The 21,314-nt window shown below is 40.5% G+C and overlaps 1 long non-coding RNA gene across 3 annotated transcripts in view; it reads left to right on the top strand.

The window, feature by feature from the left end:
- Positions 1–21,020, top strand: part of LOC122409353 (uncharacterized) — a 51,338-nt gene extending 30,318 nt beyond the window's left edge. The window contains exons 2-6 of one of the 3 annotated variants that reach the window (XR_006260665.1): positions 17,602–17,724; positions 17,810–17,934; positions 18,016–18,471; positions 18,568–18,809; positions 20,150–21,020. This is a non-coding gene — a long non-coding RNA (uncharacterized lncRNA). Of the gene's footprint in view, positions 1–17,601; positions 17,935–18,015; positions 18,472–18,567; positions 18,810–20,149 lie in introns of all 3 variants that reach the window. The other 2 variants (XR_006260664.1, XR_006260663.1) reach the window with 2 other exon arrangements.
- Positions 21,021–21,314: the final 294 nt, after the last annotated feature.

Below are 21,314 nucleotides of genomic sequence, written 5' to 3'. Positions count from 1 at the left end.
AAACTCAGACGTACTATACTTTGCTCGAATAGTTCCGACTATTTCTCATTCAGAGATAAACGTGTAACCACGAGCATCGTGGGCTCATAGTACGAAAAAAAATGCTGTAATTCTTTTGACACTTCCGTCGATTCTGCTCCGAACAATTGCTGAAGAAAAAAGCTGACTTTGCATTTCTGTATTTGAAGCATGAGCAATAATAGCTAGAAACGAAAATTTGAAGGAAATTTCCGGAAGCGAGTCGTTCGAAGAGTTGGACTTTGACGACATGAAAAATTGTTTTGAACTTTCACGCAGAATCAAACGTCATTTTCCTGTAGTTGTTATCCTTGAGCTCGGTGCATGGATTTAGTTACATGAAAAAGGAACGTGTCGAACACGCCTCGGTGGGATTTCGTAACCTTCGTATACGTGCAAGATTTGAATTATCGCTTGAGACGCACACTGGATTACATTTTATTACCCAAAGAAGTCACAGAGTTGAAATTTGTCTTTCTCGAAGAAGACAGCACCAGGTGCGAGATATTCCGCCGATGGGCTTTTTCCTCAAGCACCTCAGGCGCTTCCCAAATCTCCTCTTCAGGATTACAACCCCTCACGCAACGACGGGACGACTAGCGTGGATAGTTTTGCCGCTTAAGGGCAAGCCCCACCGTTTATAACTTCGCAGCACCCGGTGCGTTATCCCGCTGTGCGACTTTTACTATTCGCGCAAACCCCCGTCGCGCACACGAGCGATGGTAAACCACAATCTTGCGGATACCACTTTACGCGGCTGCCATATTAACTGTGCTCGTATACATTCATGTAAGTCCTGCATGGATGTGGTGGAGAACGATACCGAGGAGAGAACACCCAAAGAGTTTTCAAGTCTTGTGCAAATCTACCGAATCGTCTTCGAACCAAGTTTTCGGCAATTAACCGACACGTATCCGCTGCTCTTGCTCCCTCGCTATCGTATCGCCCCGCGGAGATCCCTTTACGAGGAAGATAAGTTTTCTCATTACTTTGTAGCTGTCATCGAAAAACAAAGCTCCGAGTGGAGCCCCGAGTATCGCCCCGAAAAGGCGATAGACTTCATCCGCACGAGTTTGTCATCCGAATGTCTGGAACTTTTGATACACTCTGCTCTCAGTACAAACGACTCGAAATTAGTCGTCTTGGTTTTCACTGAAACTTTGCTAAAATGCTATACTGCTGCGGAGAACATAAAGACTCGAGCTCTCGATGATCTCACACTAAGAAAAAAAGGTCATTGGAACAAGGAAATGTGGCATTACGGGAGGCCAATGAAATATATGATCATCACAAGGTTAAATATGATTAAACGAACAAAAGAGTTTTAGATCAAACTGCAGATTCATTCTCTCCGAAAACGTTGCAGTTAAATAAAGAAAAGTCTTCCAATAACATCAATTGCTGTCGAATAAACAATTTTTTTTCTCAGTGTAGAAAGTTGCGCTCCGAAATTTGCCATGCGCCTCATGACGGGCGCATTTGATTTCTTCATTTTAACGAAAATTTCATTTAAAATATACAAAAACAACTGACTCAATATCAATTATCGAACAAATAATCTTCACTCAGCATCATGTGTTTATCGAATCAATAAAAATGTCGATTCATCGAATTGCGAGTGATCCAAGTTATTGTTGGTCCTTGCCAATATCTTGTTGGCACGATACGAGTGAGAAAAATCCGAAGACACGGTGTGTCGATGAACCCACGCCTGAATATGAGCGCATGTGATATGAAAAGAAAAAGAAAAAAAAATACACATGTACAGGTAAAAGCTTATAAACTCTCGTATAGCTGAAGTAAAAACGGCACCGGCGGAAATCGTAATGGTCATAGCGCTGAGAAAAGAGACCGAACAAAAGTCAAAACGTCCGGATGCGAGGCTCATTGTAGCGAAGAGACTGAGTTCAATTGCCATGAAATCTGTGTTGTGAATCTTTCGAAATATTTTCATTCATGTTCGATCCTCAATGGCCCGATGGCTTCTCACGTGGTTCACTGTGCGGTGTGTATAAAATATATGCTTGAAGGAAGGGCCGAAAATGGTTGGCCTCTTTTTGACCTTTTCTTTTCATTCTCCGGTTGTGCCTCGCCCAGATTTGCAAGATCGCAAGATCCTTCCGGATCGTACGGAATTGGCTTTTAACGAGAGAACCCAAGGGGCCTCGAAGACTGTGAGGGGAGCGAAACGTATGAGGGAGAATTGTGTAGAGTGGGCGCAAATGTGGGCGTCATACGTGCCCAATCGATGATCGATTGTGAGAAAAATCTTGTCCTTCCGATAAAAGCGGAGGCGGGTGGATATTACTACCTGTCGAGCTGCGAAATTTTTTTCATCTCACAGGTTCAAAACTCGACGTTTTTTCACACGCTCCCTACAAAGTACTGCGCGTGTTGTATTATTATTTCCGTTACGATTTTTTGGATCATTCCCTCCGGACGGAGAATCGTAACCGTTGAAGACAAATTATCTTCGTATCTGAAAGCAGTCAGCACTCAACAATGGTTCTTCGATCACGAGAGTTATTACGAGTCAAAGTATTCGGCATTACCTGCTTCATTAACCCTTAGTGTGCATCCGGGGTCAGGTTGACCCCAACATTTTTTCTCACATGAATAACATTTACAGATGAGCATCTCATAAGTAAAAGCCCCAATATTAAGAAATCGTTAACCCCTCTCTAAAAGTAGGGAGCATAGCCACTTCATACTCCAAAATAAATAAACTTTTTGGAACGGTTGGAAAGTGGACTATTTTTCCCTTAAAGCATGGACCCCTGTCTGTAAAACTCTGTAAGGATTTTTTTAAAAACTCAAAATTTAATTTCTTACGAGAGATTTAACCGAAAAAGTGCTTTTTACGCGCACTATCAACTTTGAGCACGTTTTTTAACAATGAAAAAAGATTTTTTTGGAAATCCGACTTTGCAGCCTTGAAGTTGGATCGATTCACTGCAAAAAGTGACTAAACCTTTTATTCCGAAAAGCGCATAGTTACCGAGATATTCCATGTCAAAAATTACCTGGGGTCACAGTGACCCCATGTGCACGAAATGTCTCGCTGTTAAGGTGTGCACACTAAGGGTTAATGCAGAATTGTCACGAATAGTAATCCAGAAAAAAAATACATGCAAATTTGCACAATTTGATGGTGTCATTGATTATTCACGCGAATCTAAATCACATTTTTTATTGAGTTTAAATAGAAGCATGGAAAATTGCTTGTAAATAAAGTTGCAACAGTCAACATTAAATCTGAGCAGCTCCACAGTGGTTCTGTGTACCAGGAATCGCCTTAAGAACAAATGTATCCCTAAACTTTGGCACTGTTGGTCGCTCTGTCATATTTGGAAATAATTTTTTACCATATTCTTCGAAGAGGATGATTTTATTCAAATTTTCGAAGGTACGATAATCCTGCAAGCGCATAAGTCTTGTTTAGCAAACACAAATTTCCGGTGGGGCATGAAATGATGTTGCGATCAAAACATCGATGACTCGCCGATCTTCCTTCGGCGCTTTGCAGAGTTTTTTTTTCCCAGCGATTTGCTTGGGGTTGTTGGAGTCGCGGACACACCAATGAATGAGGTTATCCCGCCCCAGAAATTCACCCTCAGGATTCGCATTCTCGTGGCTCAAGACGCCCCCTGTCTACCCAACAAATCCTCTCCGATGGGACAATTTTGCCTTCGTGAAATGTCGCTTCCAGCGTACACTGACTTTTCGTGACATTGTGTCCCGACCGTACCAATAAATGAGAAACATATTGTTGGGGTCGTGCGTACACACGCACATATACGGGCATTCAAACTGAAACGAGATACTCGTAAGGGGTGAGCCTAGTGATCCATCGATCCTGCAACGACAGTTGGATGATCGAGTCCTCTCTTTCGTGCGACCGCCCCCTGCATTAAGTAAATTGCTACGTAATCATTGCTCGCCAGCTCCCACCAAATTCCAAGCTACACCCTCTGAATAAATCGAAGGAAGGAAAAAATTCCGTCAGTTTTTTCGTGGCCTCGAGCACGCGAATCAAAAGATGGATAAACAAAATTCGTAAGAGTTCTTAGCGGGGACCCCGAGTGAAAATATCACAACTTTGGAACACGGACGGATCAAACGGAAGAAAAATAAATAGACGAATGAAAAAAAGGCGCGTGTCACTCCTGCGGCTCGAGTGAAAATGTCGCCCAGGGCATCGACACCCTGCGCAGATCTCATTCGTTATTAAATACACCAAATTTTCGTACATATACGACTGGGTACGCACGTAACTTACAAGGAACATCACTTTGGTGTCCCCCTCCGATTTTCTTGAAACTGCTGTATGTGAAAGAGCATTCGAAAGTAAGAGACACGTATTTTTTTTTATCGGCGGAAAAACGGTTTTAAGGGGTGAAACCACCCTTGAAAGTAAGGCATGTCAGGGGGTGATTTTGCAGTTTCACCAGCAAGCACTCAACAGATTTTGATAAAACCAAAACCAAAATGTTTCTTATCTGAAGTGATGAAAAGTTCACCCTGTGCACGAAAAAAAAAAAAAAAAACAGGGGGTTAACCACCCTTACATTCTTATATTTCTCACGCCACAATGAAAAGGAACGAATATGATGGAATGAAACGGGTTCTATTTCCATGAAAACATGAAAATAAAGTTCACATGTTTTTGCATTTTTGCAAAATAGCAGTCTTAAGGGGGTAAACTACCCCTTTTTTGAATTTTCGTACTGTATGTGGCTTATTTCTGTTTTACATGTTTTTGCTGATTCGAAATATTATAATAATTTCGAATCAAGATTTTCTGAGGTATCAAAGTCAATACAAGACTCTGAAAGTGTGAATCTCCCCCACTCGATTTTCCTCTTTATTCGCTATTTCAAAATTTCTCCCTGCATTTCGTTCAATTTGGTTGCTCTGCATCGAAATTACGAATTCAATAATTTTAGGAACGTATAATGATCGTATTGACCTCAATCTTGGCGGGCAAGGGAAGGAGGAGGGGAGCCATTTGATATTTACTACGATTCAACTTTGAAGTCTGAATAAGTCTATGCTGTTGATCTTGTTTACTAACGAACATTTTTTAAATGAAACTTCAATACACATTAACAATTCATTAACCGTCTCATAGTATAGAATCGGATTTTATTAGATAAGTACATATATCGAAATAAAATATAATAAAACCTATCATTTCCAGCAATTATGGCTCATACGTTGTACAATAATGATATTCATCAAAAAAATGTTTCAAACACAAAGATTTTTTGCACCATGCACATTTTATAATCGCTATATTATTGCAACCAGGTATTTCACAGTGTGTTTTTGATTGACCGAACCCAAAATCAACAGGATTTTCGAAATATTCCGGTTTTTCCGTAATATAATTACTTTTAAACCATGAATATTTGAAAAGATTGATATAGCGTGGAGATGACAATTGATTGTGGGCCAAAGATTGCAGTTTGATTATATTATTCCTCAAATGTAAATTTATATCAGCATCCACTAATAGAACACTATCTGAAAAATGTCGTACAAAATTTTTCCATATCCTGAATCCAAATACATCAAGCGGTTGAATTTTTCCAGTTGTACCTTTTGGGATAATCATTGTGATGATTTTTTTATCATGAGGGGTGGCTTCACGTACAACTTTGGGGCAGTGTCCACTCCAGGAATCAATCAGTAATACATTGTCACTTCCAACATTCGGAAAAAAAACTTTTTCCATCCAAATTTTAAAATGATCTGTAAACATATAACAAATTATATATTTATAACTATATTTTGGAAAAAGTTGATGCACCCTTAACGATAATACGCACCGGAAGTAAGTTTCCCAGATTTCGATGCTGTTACTATGACGTTATCTGGCTTAAACAATTCGTTCGTTACTCTCGGTCCAAATTCACCTTTTGCCTCCTTTAATACTATGAAAAGTGGAGAAAGTAGTTTCCCGTTGGCATTTATTGTTGGCTGAATCGTGTAGCTATGGGTCGTTGAAGACACTGATTGTACAACGCATTCAACTTTTTTCGATCCTTCCATCGCTAAAGTTCGTGCTGAATGGATTTCCAGTTGAAAACCGCTTTGGTCCGAATTATATACATTACTTGACCCATACTTTTCTATTAGTAATTTAACATCTTGAACAAATTTGTCCGCATTTGTTTGCAGAAGCGCTTCTTCCTCCACAGTTTTTCTCGTTATAAATTTATTAATTTTTCTGGAAACAATGCGATGCGATTTCTTAAATTTCCATAGCCAGTTATGAGAAGCTTTGAATCGTATATCTTCATGGCCTATTTCTTTCTGTGCCTGTAGAGCCCACTTTCGAAGGTCAATATCATGAACAATGACACCCGCGTCTACAGCAGTTTTCATATTCCGTAATGTGTATTCAGAAATTCGAGCAAGTTTTTCTTTATATGTACCACCCTTGTTCAGTTGTTGTGCCCAGCGTCGTAACTGCCGTATGGATTTTACAGATTTGTATTTTTGTTTGACGGTTTCAACACTGTAATTCTTTTTTTTACCAGATCTCCAATATTCAACAGCTTTTTTTTTATAATCATAGCTCAGCTCATCGTCACCAGAACAAGCGTCGGAATCGACATCATCATCCTTTTGCCATATCATATCTTCAACAGCAATTGCTTCGAACTCTTTAAATGGTTCTTGAAAATCAAGAGTTTCTTCCTGTATCATCTCAATCCCGTTGTAATCTTGCATAGAATCGATTAAAATTTTTTCGAAATTCTCCTTCATCTCTATTTCTGCATTATTAACAGGAGTTTGTGCAATGTTCATAGCTTCAAATGTAGCCAGTAACAATTTGATAACGTTGATTGGGTTGACTTTCATGCTGGTAAAAGTAGTAGGCACAATACACCAAAAGCACAGAAAAAGCACGCACGATTTGGAGCTCACTCAAAAATGCACTAGTACAATGCTAATGGTTACCGCCTTCGAAAATAAGTATCGAAAGAAAAAAATATTTATTAATCTCACGATGCCTGATAACGTTTTTATCTGATGCATGACTCAAGAATATTCGGAATGACTAATGTTATTCGGTGTGTGAGAATGCCAAAAATATCAGGTGATCATAACTACTTGATAACATTTTTATCTAGCACAAACACCGGGATCATATGTCTACGCCTCTATTTTTCCGCCAAAGTTATGAAAGTGTTTTATAGAGGCATTTTTATCTGTAGCATGGTACCTATTCATTTACGTGCAGTTTACAAGCTTTCTATGATCACCGAAAAAGTAGTTGTGAGAACTTCCCCCCCCCCCCCCCCCCCCCCCCCCCCCCCCGCCAAACCGACACCATCCAGGTCAATACGAGTTTTATATGTTCCTAAAATTATTAAATTTGTAATTTCGATGCAGAGCAACCAAATTGAACGAAATGCAGGGAGAAATTTTGAAATAGCGAATAAAGAGGAAAATCGAGTGGGGGAGATTCACCCATTCAGAGTCTTGTATTGACTTCGATACGTCAGAAAATCTTGATTCGAAACTATTATAATATTTCGAATCAGCAAAAACATGTAAAACAGAAATAAACCACCTACGGTACGAAAATTCAAAAAAGGGGTAGTTCACCCCCTTAAGACTGCTATTTTGCAAAAATGCAAAAACACGTGAACTTTATTTTCATGTTTTCATGGAAATAGAACCCGTTTCATTCCTTCATATTCGTTCCTTTTTATTGTGGCGTGAGATATATAAGAATGTAAGGGTGGTTAACCCCCTGTTTTTTTTTTTTTTTTTCGTGCACAGGGTGAACTTTTCATCACTTCAGATAAGAAACATTTTGGTTTTGGTTTTATCAAAATCAGTTGAGTGCTTGCTGGTGAAACTGCAAAATCACCCCCTGACATGCCTTACTTTCAAGGGTGGTTTCACCCCTTAAAACCGTTTTTTCCGCCGATAAAAAAAAATACGTGTCTCTTACTTTCGAATGCTCTTTCACATACAGCAGTTTCAAGAAAATCGGAGGGGGACACCAAAGTGATGTTCCTTGTTAGTGCCAGTTGAAATCGTAACAACATTTTAAACGGGCATGCATAGAAAATGGTAACAAAAGGCGTGACCAGGGCGGAACACATGTCCAAACATTCGACACAATTGGTACTGCTGGTCATAGAATTGTTCACGAGGGTTCGTAGCTTCTTCTCTTGTATTCGGCCCAGCTATGTGATACGCAACCATGCCTCAGTTTCTCTCTTTTCCTGTTCCTCAATACGTTTTTACATTCGAATACGCACACTGCGACGCCGATTTTGACATTTAAGAGTAATGCATCGCACCGGTCAACGGTGAAATGTTTGCGACGCGTTACACGCACATTTGAGCTATAAATGGATATTTGTAGAACGCACCATTCGATTCTTGAGTTTGAGCCCCCAACATTTCGGGCAACGGCGACGTCTTCGAGACGAAGAGATGACATCGTCAATAAGGAAAACTACTGTCACTGAATGAAAAGGGGAAAACTAGGGGACTGGAGGCTGGAAATTGAAAACAGAGAGATTCCAATGCAGTAGACGCTCTTTATTCAAGGGACCGTGTGCAGCGTCAACGGTGCGACTGCGCGGCCAATTCCACAAGTTCCTAAATGCAATTCGAAGCAAGCGCACATGAGAATTATTCATTTTCGCATTATTTAACGGGACGTCTCGACCGAGAAAATATTGTTGCATTGGAGGGTTCTCTAATGTACAATTTCGACGTCGAGACGTTGAACTACTTGTAAAATTTGATTTTTTCCCGGAGGGCACAAAATGCAATGGGCCAAATGGCGATCAAAAGGTTAAACACTGTCAATTCATCCACTAAACTTTCTGTTTCGACGACCTTTAAAACATCATTCGACTCAAACAGTTTTTTTCCATTCACGTAACTTTGGTCTCGAATGCAATCGTTGTTGATCGGACGAAAAGCGTATTTGATTATTTTTAACATTATTTTTCTCCGAAATTTTAATTTTCAGACACAAAAGAGTGCGCACATCGACAGCGCAGTGCTACAGAAGTGCAGGATCGTTATATTTTCTCGGAAGAAACTCTTGAGAACTGATTTATTGGAATATTTAAAGTTTGGATCCGTCGAGCTCTTGTCGTGGCTGAAAGAGGTCGCTGCGAATTTCGAAAGTGAAATTTTTCGATACGGTTTGATTGATTACAAAAAGCTCTGTCAACGGACAGAGCTTTGACTTACCCGTGCTTTTGAGACGATTTTAATGGAATGTGAATCATTCTCTTTACTACAGTTGGAATGATATAATGCTCACAAAGAGTGTTTAGAAAGAAAGAGGCGTTTGACTTTCCGGAGTATTTATCGAGCACATCTACGGGATGAGAATCGATTACGCGATTGTGGTCGGCAATTGTTCCGCTGCACAATTGCAACGATATGGGAAAAATCGCGCGTAAAATCAAGCGAGATCGCGGAACCGTAGTCGCACCAGGCATGAAAAGAGACAAAGGAAGTGAGAACAAGCGAGATATGAGAAAAAAGGGAACGGGAAAGAAAAGAAAAGAAGCGAGAAGAGAGAAAGCACCGAAAGGGATGGGAGATGAGAGAACGCGGCCGCGCTTTCCGATGCGAGATAAAATTCCCGGAAGCTCGTTCTCTGTTAGTACGAGACTCTACGGTCGACACGGGGCTCGGCTATTGTTTTAACGTGTTTGAGTCAAATATTGACGCAAGTCAGGCTCTCACTCGCAGCGGACTTGAGCGGGCGCGATGCTTTTCCACGGCGATGGGACTCTGAGAGATGAGACGAAACCACCCACATAACACGGAACGAAAAAGGAGAGAGAGAGAGAGAGAGAGAGAGAGAGAGAGAGAGAGAGAGAGAGAGAGAGAGAGAGAAATGAAAAAAGGGAAAAACATGTATGACTCTATACATACGGATATAGATGCTCGCCGAAGACTTTATCAGGCACCACCGATTTTTTTTTTTTTTTACTCGAGTGCACTTTTACAGCGATTTAATGTTTCTATCGGCTCGTTCATGAAATTGATTTTCGTTAAATCACGAAAGACTCGATTTATCGGGTTTGTTTTCGCAAATTGTCATATTTTTCACATCGTTTACCTTCACGGGGTATTGAAGTTGATCGCCCATTGGAATTTAAGGCACAAGCAGACACGAAGTTTATCAGGGGCTGATATTAAAGAGAGCTCATCGATAGTGCAAAACACGATAAAAAATCATTGAATAAAATTTGCTTGACAAATCTCTTGATAATTGCTAGTTTTGGAAAAAAAATCTTTATCTCCTAATACGATTGAATATAATGAATATTCTAACTGAATTCCACTCCCCTAAGTATAAAACAATGCAGTATAGCAAAGTAGAGAAAATTACGAGAACGCAATAGCACAGAAATCCTGTAAAAAAAAGAAATCATAAACGATCTGACGTTTCGAGAGCGAGGTTCGCGGGACCGAGGGAGCCGGGAGGAGCTTTAAACCGCTTTGACTCTCATAAAATCTCATAACCCGAAGGCAGAATCTATCGCCGGATAATAGTGCCAAGGGAAACCTCGACGTTGTATATGTATCGTCGGGGCAAAGATAAAAGTGCAAAACTTCGTATACTTTGTATGTCAAATAGTACAGGTTACGCCCTTTCGTTTGTTAGCACTCGATTCAATGTACGAACGCATCTTAAAACCGTAAGTTTCAAGGGTAATCGTGTTCGTGTATTCCCCTTTCCCTTCTTCTTCGCCACTGCATTTTCTTCTCTGTTGCACTTTTGAGCTCCAAGCGAAACGCTCGTGCTTACCGCGCGGTGGTGAAAATTTCAATAGGATTTGTTTGTTCTTCGGATCGCGTCCCTTCAGCCCCTCTTTACTCGAGACTCAATATATGAATCGGTCCATCGTGTGCTGCATACATCCCGAAATCCCGACTAGTTCAACATGAGTGTGTCGCCCGATACAAAATACATGAATGTATCGCGCTATCTCATATACAAAGTGGACCGAAAATCACGCTCCTTATAGCCGCCTTTCGATCGCTGAATTTCTACAACGAATAGCACTCGTACATATTCATCGGTTCAGTGCACCATTGAGTAGAGTTATTAATTCATTAACACCGGCGCACTTGCACTGCTTTCGGTCCTCAGTGGAAATAGCGAACTTCGGAAGCTCGCTAAAGAGCGAAATTTTCAGTCTCCAGTTCCGGGATTCAAATTTTCTACCTTTGCGTCCTTAAGAAAAAATGAGAGTTTTGAGACACTCGATATACGTGAAGACGACACTCACACGAGGGTACGTTGGTGAAGGTATTGTATCCGAACGCGTGTCCCTTCGGATATTTAATAACTTTTCTTTCATGTTACACGTGTTTGCATATCGACACAAAAAGATGCATTCCCTTGATGGAGCACGAGGATACCTTTCGGGCAATGGGATAATGGCGGAGAGGGAAAGGGATTTGAAAATATGAAGAGTCAGAGATTGTTTGTCTTCGTATCGATTTTTTTTCTTCGGTGCAACGGTTATTCTCGTGTCTCGAGCTTTGGAAATGAGATTTATATGAGTAGGAGCGACGTTGGAACTCGTGCGTGGAAAAGAAGGAGAAGAGTGTGCATGGAAAAGCGGAGAGGTTGGTGAAAGCGGAAAATACATGAACGGCGGTGAATTTTGGAAGAGAAACGGTAATTCACCTCTCACGTTGCGCCTCATTCCATCAAAAGACTCCAGGAATATTGTCCCAAAGTGCAAACAGCGTCCCGGACACATTTCTTCCCCCCGAACACCCTTTTGCCCGGGAGTGGGATGTTTTACTTGGACTTTTACCGATGTGTGTATGCGAGAGGCTCGAGCCTGCCCAGGAGAGCGCAAATTTCCTACACTATTTTACACGAGGACTTATGTACACGCGTGTATACGTTGCTTCTACACATACGACTCCAATAAGAGGACGCCTGCTCGTTTCCTTTACTCTCTTTCTCTCTTCCTGCATCAACCTTATCCAGAGTACATGTGCACCTACTTCTCAAACACACATCGTTCGTCGGAATCCACCAGAGTGTGTGTGTGTGCGTATTTGCCCACAGGCAAATGTATTTTCTGAAGCCCCTCCAAAATGTTTGATCTCTTCTCTCTCACTTCATCTCACTCTCTCTCTCTCTCTCTCTCTGCCTTTTCTCACTTTGTAATTGTCATGCCGTGCTTGACTGCATCAACAATTCTGCAAAAACACGTTGCATTATTTATCGCAAACTATAAATACTGATACACCATTGCTTATCTCGTCGAGTTGAGAATAGAAGATCGAGTTTTTTCAAATCTAGGTTTTTGAAGACGCTTGAAATCTCATTGGGATCAAATTGATCGGGATTAATGGAGGTTGCTTTACGAATTCTTTTGCTGGATTATCTCGGTTGAGTCCTGATGGAGAACAAATTTACGCAGAGATCGTAATAGCTCGAGCTGTACATGGCTGGACCCTAAAAATTTCGAATCTGACAGCTCGTCCGAGTACTCGAAGGAATGAAGCATTAATTCGTGACGTTAAACGTAACATTTGCACATTTTACCAAAGGAAATGAAACGATGTCGAACGGCCTCCTCATGTGGGAAGTTCTTGTGTAGAAAGGCACGGGGGACCTCGTATACTGAACACAGTAGCATCGACACAGGGATTCCGGTCTCTCGACCGTTCTCCAGCTTCGTAGATTAGATTCTCCGATCGAAAGCGCCCGAAGCCTTTCCTCTCTTAGCCGATGTACATACGAAACGCCCGATAGAGGCTTTCCGCTTTAGGCACTTCTCCGTTGATATGCGCCTGGAATAGTGCACCGACAGTTTCCTTGCAGCAGAAGAGTTTTGAAGGTACAAAAATGTTCAATGCACTCGTCCGATGCACAGGTTGCAGCAACTGCTTGAAACTTTTTATATGTGCAAAGAAGTTCGGAAACTCGACGATTTCAAAAAGGCCCATCGAGCAGCGGCAGCGATCGGTTGAACGCCACCGGTGTGTCAGCGGATTACAAAAAAGGTCCTCATGAACTAATGTGAGCAACGGTGCGAAGGGAGAAAAATATGCAGGGTAGGTCAAGGTAGGAAAAACGTACTCGTCGAGATTTTTGTTACTTTTTTTGTCCAAATGCCACTTATTTTCAAAGCGAAACCGTACGATGATAGTTTTCGTTGCTTTACTACAACGAGAATTTTCGAACAATCGCGTCAACTCCATTGTACCATCTGTGTAAGCTCGCCAGGTCCACTATATATTTAGCTAAATAGATGAAAAACAAAATGGAGGTCCAAATTACCATCTCGTTCATTCGCGTTATGAATATATATACGCACACATGTATATTTGCATATGTGTACTTGCACGATAGCATTGTTACAATAGACACACATAAAAGCAACCCTAAGTACGTTGCGCGTATGTGTGTGTTTGCGCGCGTGTGTGTGTGTGTTAGATTCGCAAACATGTCTGCAGCGTTGTCAGGCGGGCAGGAAATTACGTCCGCCTTTAGCCGCTCTCTACATTACACCACCCTTCGTATCATACACATCCCCCGGACTCTCCTCTCCTCCTTCGCCACGCATACCCTCTTCCTTTTCCTCTCCCAAGCCACCCACACATCGTTCCGTCCTTATAACATGTTTCTCTACGTATATTCACGTTGGATTGTTGGATATGCGTGCATACACGCTCAGAGAATGGTTTAACCCAGCGAACCATATAGCCATACGTGTCGACGAAATGAGAGGACGTTGAGGGTATGAATAAAAGAGTATATTGAAGCACCGGTGTGCGTGCACATGCTGCTCGTGTGGGTGGGCGTAAGTGCGCTTGTGTAAAGCTTTTTTCATATGACTGTTGGAAAACCGGTACGGAGCTTCTGTTAGTTATTTATATTTAGGAAAATTCATTAATATTATCGATGATCATGTTTCTGAGGCAAAGATTCGATGAATAAATGAAAGATGAAGACCCACTATGATCGATATTGGAAAATCAACTTTTCAAAACGATCCAGAGCCCGCTGCTTACATTGAATGAGAAAAAACAAACGTCATTGATGACAATGGAGCTGTGGGAGGGAAAGCTCACCCTAGTTTATGGGGGTGAACATGGTGGTGCAAAACCGAAACTACGAAACTCAAATAGACACGTACACGAGGGCTCAAAGAATCGCACACGCTCCCACGAAATGTTTTGTCACGGATGACCACCTTCGACAACTTCTATTTAGGAACGAGATTTCAAATGAACAGTCCTGAAGATTACCGAACATTTGTGATTGCTCAAAAACAATATAAAAGCTTCAAATTACTCGCGGAACTTTTAAGCAGGATCATGCCTTACTTGGGATTCAAAAAAGCAACTGCATGAACTTTTTTACTCTTTTCATGAACAAAAGAAACGATTGAAGTTTATTCTCGCAATTATTAAAATTATGTGTAACTTATTTGTTGAGATTGATCAATTTTTAATATAATGATAACGATTGAAATACTTTCGTAGTAAAATCGTCAAGAAAAATGCGACAACAGCCATTTTCTATTTATGCGCCTATGCATATTTATATATTTATATTTTAAACGACGTCTAGACGGTAAATCCTATAAGAATTCCGGGAATAGATGCACGCTGTATATTTCTAGCATATTTCCAAATTTCAACTCTTAAAATTGGAATATTCGATTTTCATTAGATCAGCGTGAACTTCCTTAATATTGTTCGTTCCTAAAAGTCGACTGCTGGAAAGCGCACTGAAGTTATATGAGCGTTTGTGGAAACCTTTTTGTAGATAATTTCGTACCCTGCACGTTCAATCCCATGAAATTCGACTCCATTATCTCAGCATTTGAACAAATAATGAGACAAAAGCGCGCGAACTTTTGGACCTCGATGATCAACAGGAAGAAAAAATCATACGTTCGAGGTCACCCTGTATGTATCTATATACATAAAGTCTTTTACAGGGCAGATTCGAGAGTAGATCACGCTGCATTGTACGACGAAAGTTCACGCGATTGTCAGTCGGGGGTCTTGGACAAATAAATACGTGAGTCACTGTAACAACATGGGATGACCCAGAGCACCCATCACAATCGCTATATCTCCGTCTTTCTAAGTCTCAAGATCGACTAGACGAGAAACCCTCATAGAGTTCGACATGAGAATCGTTCTACACGTTGATACAAAAGGAGTGGACTCTGACAGCAATCATAAAAACCTTCGTCATTCTTCAGCAGTGACTCATATAGTGACTCGAGCACTTGAAGTACCAAAGAAATTGGACAACTGCTAAGTAATAATCGAAGTGCTCGGTTTCTTATTTTATGGAAAACGATGAAAAATGAGGGATCAAGCTTCTCGTGATCCAATTATAATTAAATTGGTACAAAAAATTCTACATACATCACAATGGTAGGAAAGAATGAAACGAAAAAAGAATTCAATAAAAACAGCATATTCCAATGAAGTAACATTCAATCATTTTAATATGAGAGAGAAACTGGTCCGGAAATAATTGCTAAACTGTTGCTTGGCTAGTGTGATTTGGAATGATTCCCGCGATTCCCTTAAGGTATTCCTTTCGCATGAGCGTACTTTTGGTAATGCAAATTGGGCCACTCGAAATTTCGACTGATTCCTAACCTCTGAAAAGTCGCTGTTATATGGGAGAAGCTGCTGCTTCTGCCATTTTTCCAACATCTATCGTTAATATTTCTTTCAAGGATTCGGTAACCCTTTATTTTTATCGTCGTTATAGATTCCTTACATTTTTTTCTATCTGTGAGGAAGTTTGTATCAGGACTTTAGAATTATTTAGAATATGAATTATTGAATAGAAATTTGCTGATGACAAAATCTCCATAAGCTCCCGTATAAATTTTACGATTTTTGAAGTTTTAATTCTTCATTAAATGTTCCATAACGTAACCTAAAATTTCGCCAATCTATTCGCATGCACTTTTACTTGACCGTAATTTAAAATCACTCATTTGTATAGAATATTCGGGTTCGTGAAAGGGATAGCTTAAAGAACTAAAGTTTATCAATTGTCAATAATTTTTGAGTAGTCAACTCAGGAATAAAATTGTGTCGATGATTAATCATTGGCTGCTGTAAGGAAGAAGTTGCTGCCCAATAAAAAATGCCTGCTGTCGTGTATTATAAAATGTAGAGCATCTTCGAAACTTTCGTACAGACCTGCTGCGTGACGCCATTAAATTGAAATGACACGCTTTTACATCGTTCATGTTTATACACGGGGCGTGAGGATTCGATGGAGCCGGGTCCTTGCAGCATCTCACACTTGTACAGACCAAGGGTGAGAATTATAAATGCCAGCTTACAATAATACCAGCGCAAATGCCATGCAAAACGCGCAAGCCCCTCTGAATCAGCAGAAGGGGGTTGTAACACGCTCGTATTCTTATTTCCCCGTTTTTCACGCTTGCTTCACCCTGCGTCTCGAGACTCTCAACGCACACTCGTGTTTTTCTACGTGGAACGAAAGTATGCGTATGAGATGCATCGATGCTGTTGTCTTTTCTGATAAATGCCCGGACTCCTGGTGTTTTTCTCCTGATCCAGCAACGGGAAGGAAAGTGTTTTCGAGATCATTTCTTGCGAGGAAAAACATTAGGCGGCAAAGCAGCAACAAGGGGCACGAATTGAAAACTTCGTCGTCGCTTCGTTGCTTCCATCGAGTACGTCTTATTCAGCAATAAATTCACCGCACCCTCGAAGGGTTTGGATCAGTAAGCTTAAATTTTTGGAATTGACATTTTTGGACACGGATCGATTGATTAGAGAAACAACTCTGTCCCGTGCACGTAGGATATTCTGATAAAAACTGTTTATAGAGCTTTTCGTAACCGATCAAACCGTGGCGAGCGATAAGAAACCGACAGACCCACAACCTCAAGACTTCAGAAGTTTATAAGGACAAATGCAATTGTAAAATCGATCCCAACCCCACTCAGAGTGTACTTTCATATTAGACTCTTTCGAGGCTGAAAATCCCAATGAAATAGCAAGCCTCACAAAATCTAGATCATCCGCACATCAATTTGGACGTAGCCAATGTCAAACAGTAATTTCTGGGTGATTTAGTGCCGCAATGAATTGAAGTAGAAAATTATTACGATGGATATAGAGTTCTTGTCTGTTCAGAATTCTGGAGACAAGACATGAAAAATATTGATCAATAAATAACATCCGACTTATTCGTAGAGTAAGTGCAGCTAATTTGGGATAGCATTATACACGTTTTTTTGTGTTCCAAATTAGCTTCCTTTCCTCTATATAAAATAATAAAAAGTTATTGTTTTTCATACGACAGAATGCCTCCATAGATCGACTGAATCCCAAGATTCCCTTTGCGTCTTCACTTCCTAGCGCATAAACGCTAAATCCAGATACTTTGGAAAACAAAAGATTCTTCGGCAAACTAGCATATGACACGTGTAGAAATATGCTACTGGACTCAAAAAATTTTTCTTGAACAAGCCTACAGCCCATGCCCTGATAATTTCATCACAATCGAACATAACCTTTCGTGTGTCACAGGAAGTATCCCAAATCCATGATTATGGCTGGGATCTGATGAACAGAGGTGAAACCATGGATACATTGAGAAGGGAATTGGTAGGATGTGAATTGAAGAGAGGTCGCGAATTTTCTATGGTGAATGTAAATTGAGGCAATATCGCTATGTTGGCGCCAATGGCCTACGGTTGAGTGACTGGTGCTGATTGATGTTGCAATGTTTGACTAGAGGGTTGTTCCTGTGCTGTGCACGCAGCAGCATCCCCCATGGACCCAATAAGCACCTCGAACCTCCTCCCTCTCATCGTGTGCTCGTCGCCGCCTCGACAGTTCCTCGTGTTCTCGTCTCAATGCGTGCGTATATACTCTCTTGTCATATTATATGTATATGCATCTGTGTGGAGTCCTCATATATATGTATACACATTACATTAGAACCCTTGAAGAGCTGGATGCTGCAGAACCCGCCTACGCTTAACACACAGTTGTATCTCAGCTCTTTGCAGTCAGAAGGTCGTAAAACCGATCACTTAAACTGGTACACGGTATGGGTCACGCCCTTTAGTTTGCTGCGAGTCCGTATAATCCTTGCCTAGGAGGAGTTGGTCCCACATTGTTTACACGAACTGCAAGCCGTCTGTCGTGGAAAATACTTCCTGGCTCCCTCGAGATTGAGAGCACAACGAGAGGAGCTCACGTATATACAAGGAACAACCGAAACAGAAATGCGTGCTCAAACAAACATGCATTATACGGATAATTGAAAAAAAAAATAATTCTTCCTCGACGCTATAACTTTTATTGCGAAACAGCTGCTTTCGGAGTGTCAGCAAAATTATTGTCACGAACGATCGTGGCGAAAGTTCGCGTCCACCGATCGCTAAATGACGCGTGAGTATGGAAAAAGTAATTTTTTTAATTTGACATGAAACGAGAGGCAATTGTTTAAACATTCCTTATACCAGTTCTCGTGTTGTGAATTTTCAGACTGGGAAATTGAGTTATATTGATTTTTAACAAATATACAATCGATGCTGATGGACGAAATGATCGTGATGGAATTCCAAGAGGAAAATTATTCCGATCATTATAAAAAAGAGAAAATGTTGAGTGCATATGGATGTGACGATTCAATAAATCGTTGTAAACAGCTTTGGGAACAGTACGGAAAAATGTGACTAAAAATGGCTTTCGTTGATTTTCCTTCATTCAACGGTGCAGAATTTCATGTATGTAAATAAAGCATATTCATGTCCATAATTTGATCCAATATGCAAATATAACAGAGGGCTTTTTAATCAATTGAGCTTCAATAAATAACTGTATATATACTTTGTCAAACGAAGCGCGAACGAACGACTTTTCATTATATGTTGAAAAACGGCAATAAAAATTGCCGGCAGAAAGTCAATCGATGTATTTCAAATAATGTCGAACGAAATTGAGCGTTAAAATACGTTCGGAAAATATGGAAAATACAAGAGTCAATCATCATATTTAACGCTGCAAACACCAGACTCTCTCTCTCTCGCGTTTATTTAGTCGACGCTTTCTCGTACCACCCCCTCGTCAACCCATTACGTTAGCTCTGCCCTGCGTGTGTATATTACTCAAATGCACACACGCATATACACATATTTAAATTGCCGATAGCACAGCTGACTCTTTTTTCGGTTTTTTTGCGCTCGTCGCGTTGTTCCGGGTGGTTATCGTTCGCATTAATTTTGGTTATTTCCCTTCTATATCTTGTCGCGATTCTCACAAGTTTTCCGCTCAAACGTATCGAGCTTTTTCATCGTTTTTTATCTCGAACAAAAATTTCTGTACTTTTTGTCATGAGACTCAACTCTGTTTGCTTGCAGATCAATCGTGATGTACTTTTATTGAAAAGTATAAAAAGCAAATTAATACTACAAATCGTGAAGAAGAATGAAGTGGTAACTGTCGTACTCGATTTATAAATATTCAAATTTTCAACTTCTTTGAGTTGAGCGCCAGAATTTAACCGCCATTTTTGGCAATGCTTACTGGCTAACCGTGATACATCCGAACTGCAAACTTTTCCATTAAAAAAAACGAAACGAGCTCAATAACATGGTGCTATTTGTCATTCACAACGAGGAAAATATTGTGCAAAAATCTTCACCAAGCCACGAGCACAAACAAATTGAAAAACAATTTTTATCCCAACTTCGGTATTTTCGTTATCTGAATATTCAACCTGATGACATATAAACGAATCCGAGAAATTTTGTGAAACGAGGATCGAGGACAACATTTTATTTCTTTTTATTTCGATTGAAAATTTCTTTCCGGGGATCAATTTATCATTCCTCTTATTTTCATAGTGGATTTACAAATTTCATAAGTTACTACTATTTTCGAACACATGTTACTGATCGTTTTCCAAAGCAAAATGAACTTCAGACAGCAACCGATGTCGAAATACAGTTGGTACCAAACTCCACTACTGGCAACGTCCAATACCTGTGATATATAACTGTACGCGACTTCTATGTATGTGCATATCTGCACATTTATTTCTCTCTCTATCTCTCGTGCTCCCTAGGGATCCTCTCGTCTGGCATCCCCACAGGAAAATTGGATCGTCAGTCATGCGTCACATATAGAGCCCATCAAGCACGTATATTCCTCCGTTCGCCGCGTCACGAACTGAAAACACATTAATTATCTGTGCGCTGCGAGAGTGAACGAGAAAAAGAGGAAGCGAGAGGATGAGAGAAAGAGGAAGGAAGGGAGAGAGGAGGAAAGCTCTGCAACGCGAATATACGCGACAGGGAGGAAATGGGAGGATGGGTAAACGGAGGCAGGAGTGGATCGCAGTTGCAGCTGCAGAAAGGTTGATGAGAGAGTTGCAAGCTCCGTAGATATATACGTATAACTCTCTGCACACGCATACATGGGACCGGACGAGCGGTTTACTCAACGAATATTTTAATCTGCTTAAAAAGCCATCCATTGCAAAGTAATTATCAAGATGAAATTAAAACGTTGCGTGCCTATATATAAATATATATTTGTATTGTAGCTTTAGCACGTGCTGTGCAAATGAAAAAGCTTTTCGTCGAAGTCCGGATGAGCTATGATTTTCGTACCAGCGATGTGTGCATCTCCATGATTTTATCTCTTGCTTCTTTGGCCTGATGGAATTTTATCGTAAAGAGCTATGAATTTCCTACTACTTGTATTATCGTGATAGAATGACTTTATTCATCTGCAAATTGAATGAAATGACGACAATGATGGTACCTCAATCGGAATTGTTTTAAAAACTTTATACCTTGGGTATCCCACGTCAGCAAATTTCTCGTCTGTGACATAATCAATGCTTTCACGACTGTCTCTCACCCTCTCTTTTGCTTCACGCAATTTTCACTTTTTTCCACTTGATTTTCTATTTTACCGAAAGCTTCAACCGGTCAACCAGCGCTCGATGAGTTCGAACTCATTAAACACTTTACACTGATAAATTTCGGGGTTGTTGTGTCACCCCGTTTGGTTGAGGTGGAGACACAAGCTCGGTAGATCACAGCTGACTTTCTTCATTTCTAACGAAGCGATTGAAAATCATACCCAAAAGCCCGGAATCATAAAAAGTCCGGGGATCATCCACAGTCTTTTTCTTAATAAATTGGATCAAAAGAAATGCCCAAATTTGTCTGAAATCAAACATGACCTTGGAGCGAGAATTCCTAGAACTTTTCGATAACGAA

Source organism: Venturia canescens, chromosome 4 (genome assembly GCF_019457755.1).
Source record: "Venturia canescens isolate UGA chromosome 4, ASM1945775v1, whole genome shotgun sequence".
Lineage (NCBI taxonomy): Eukaryota > Metazoa > Arthropoda > Insecta > Hymenoptera > Ichneumonidae > Venturia > Venturia canescens.
The sequence above is the reverse complement of the archived record's forward strand: the minus strand, read 5'-3'. Positions and strand labels throughout refer to the sequence as shown.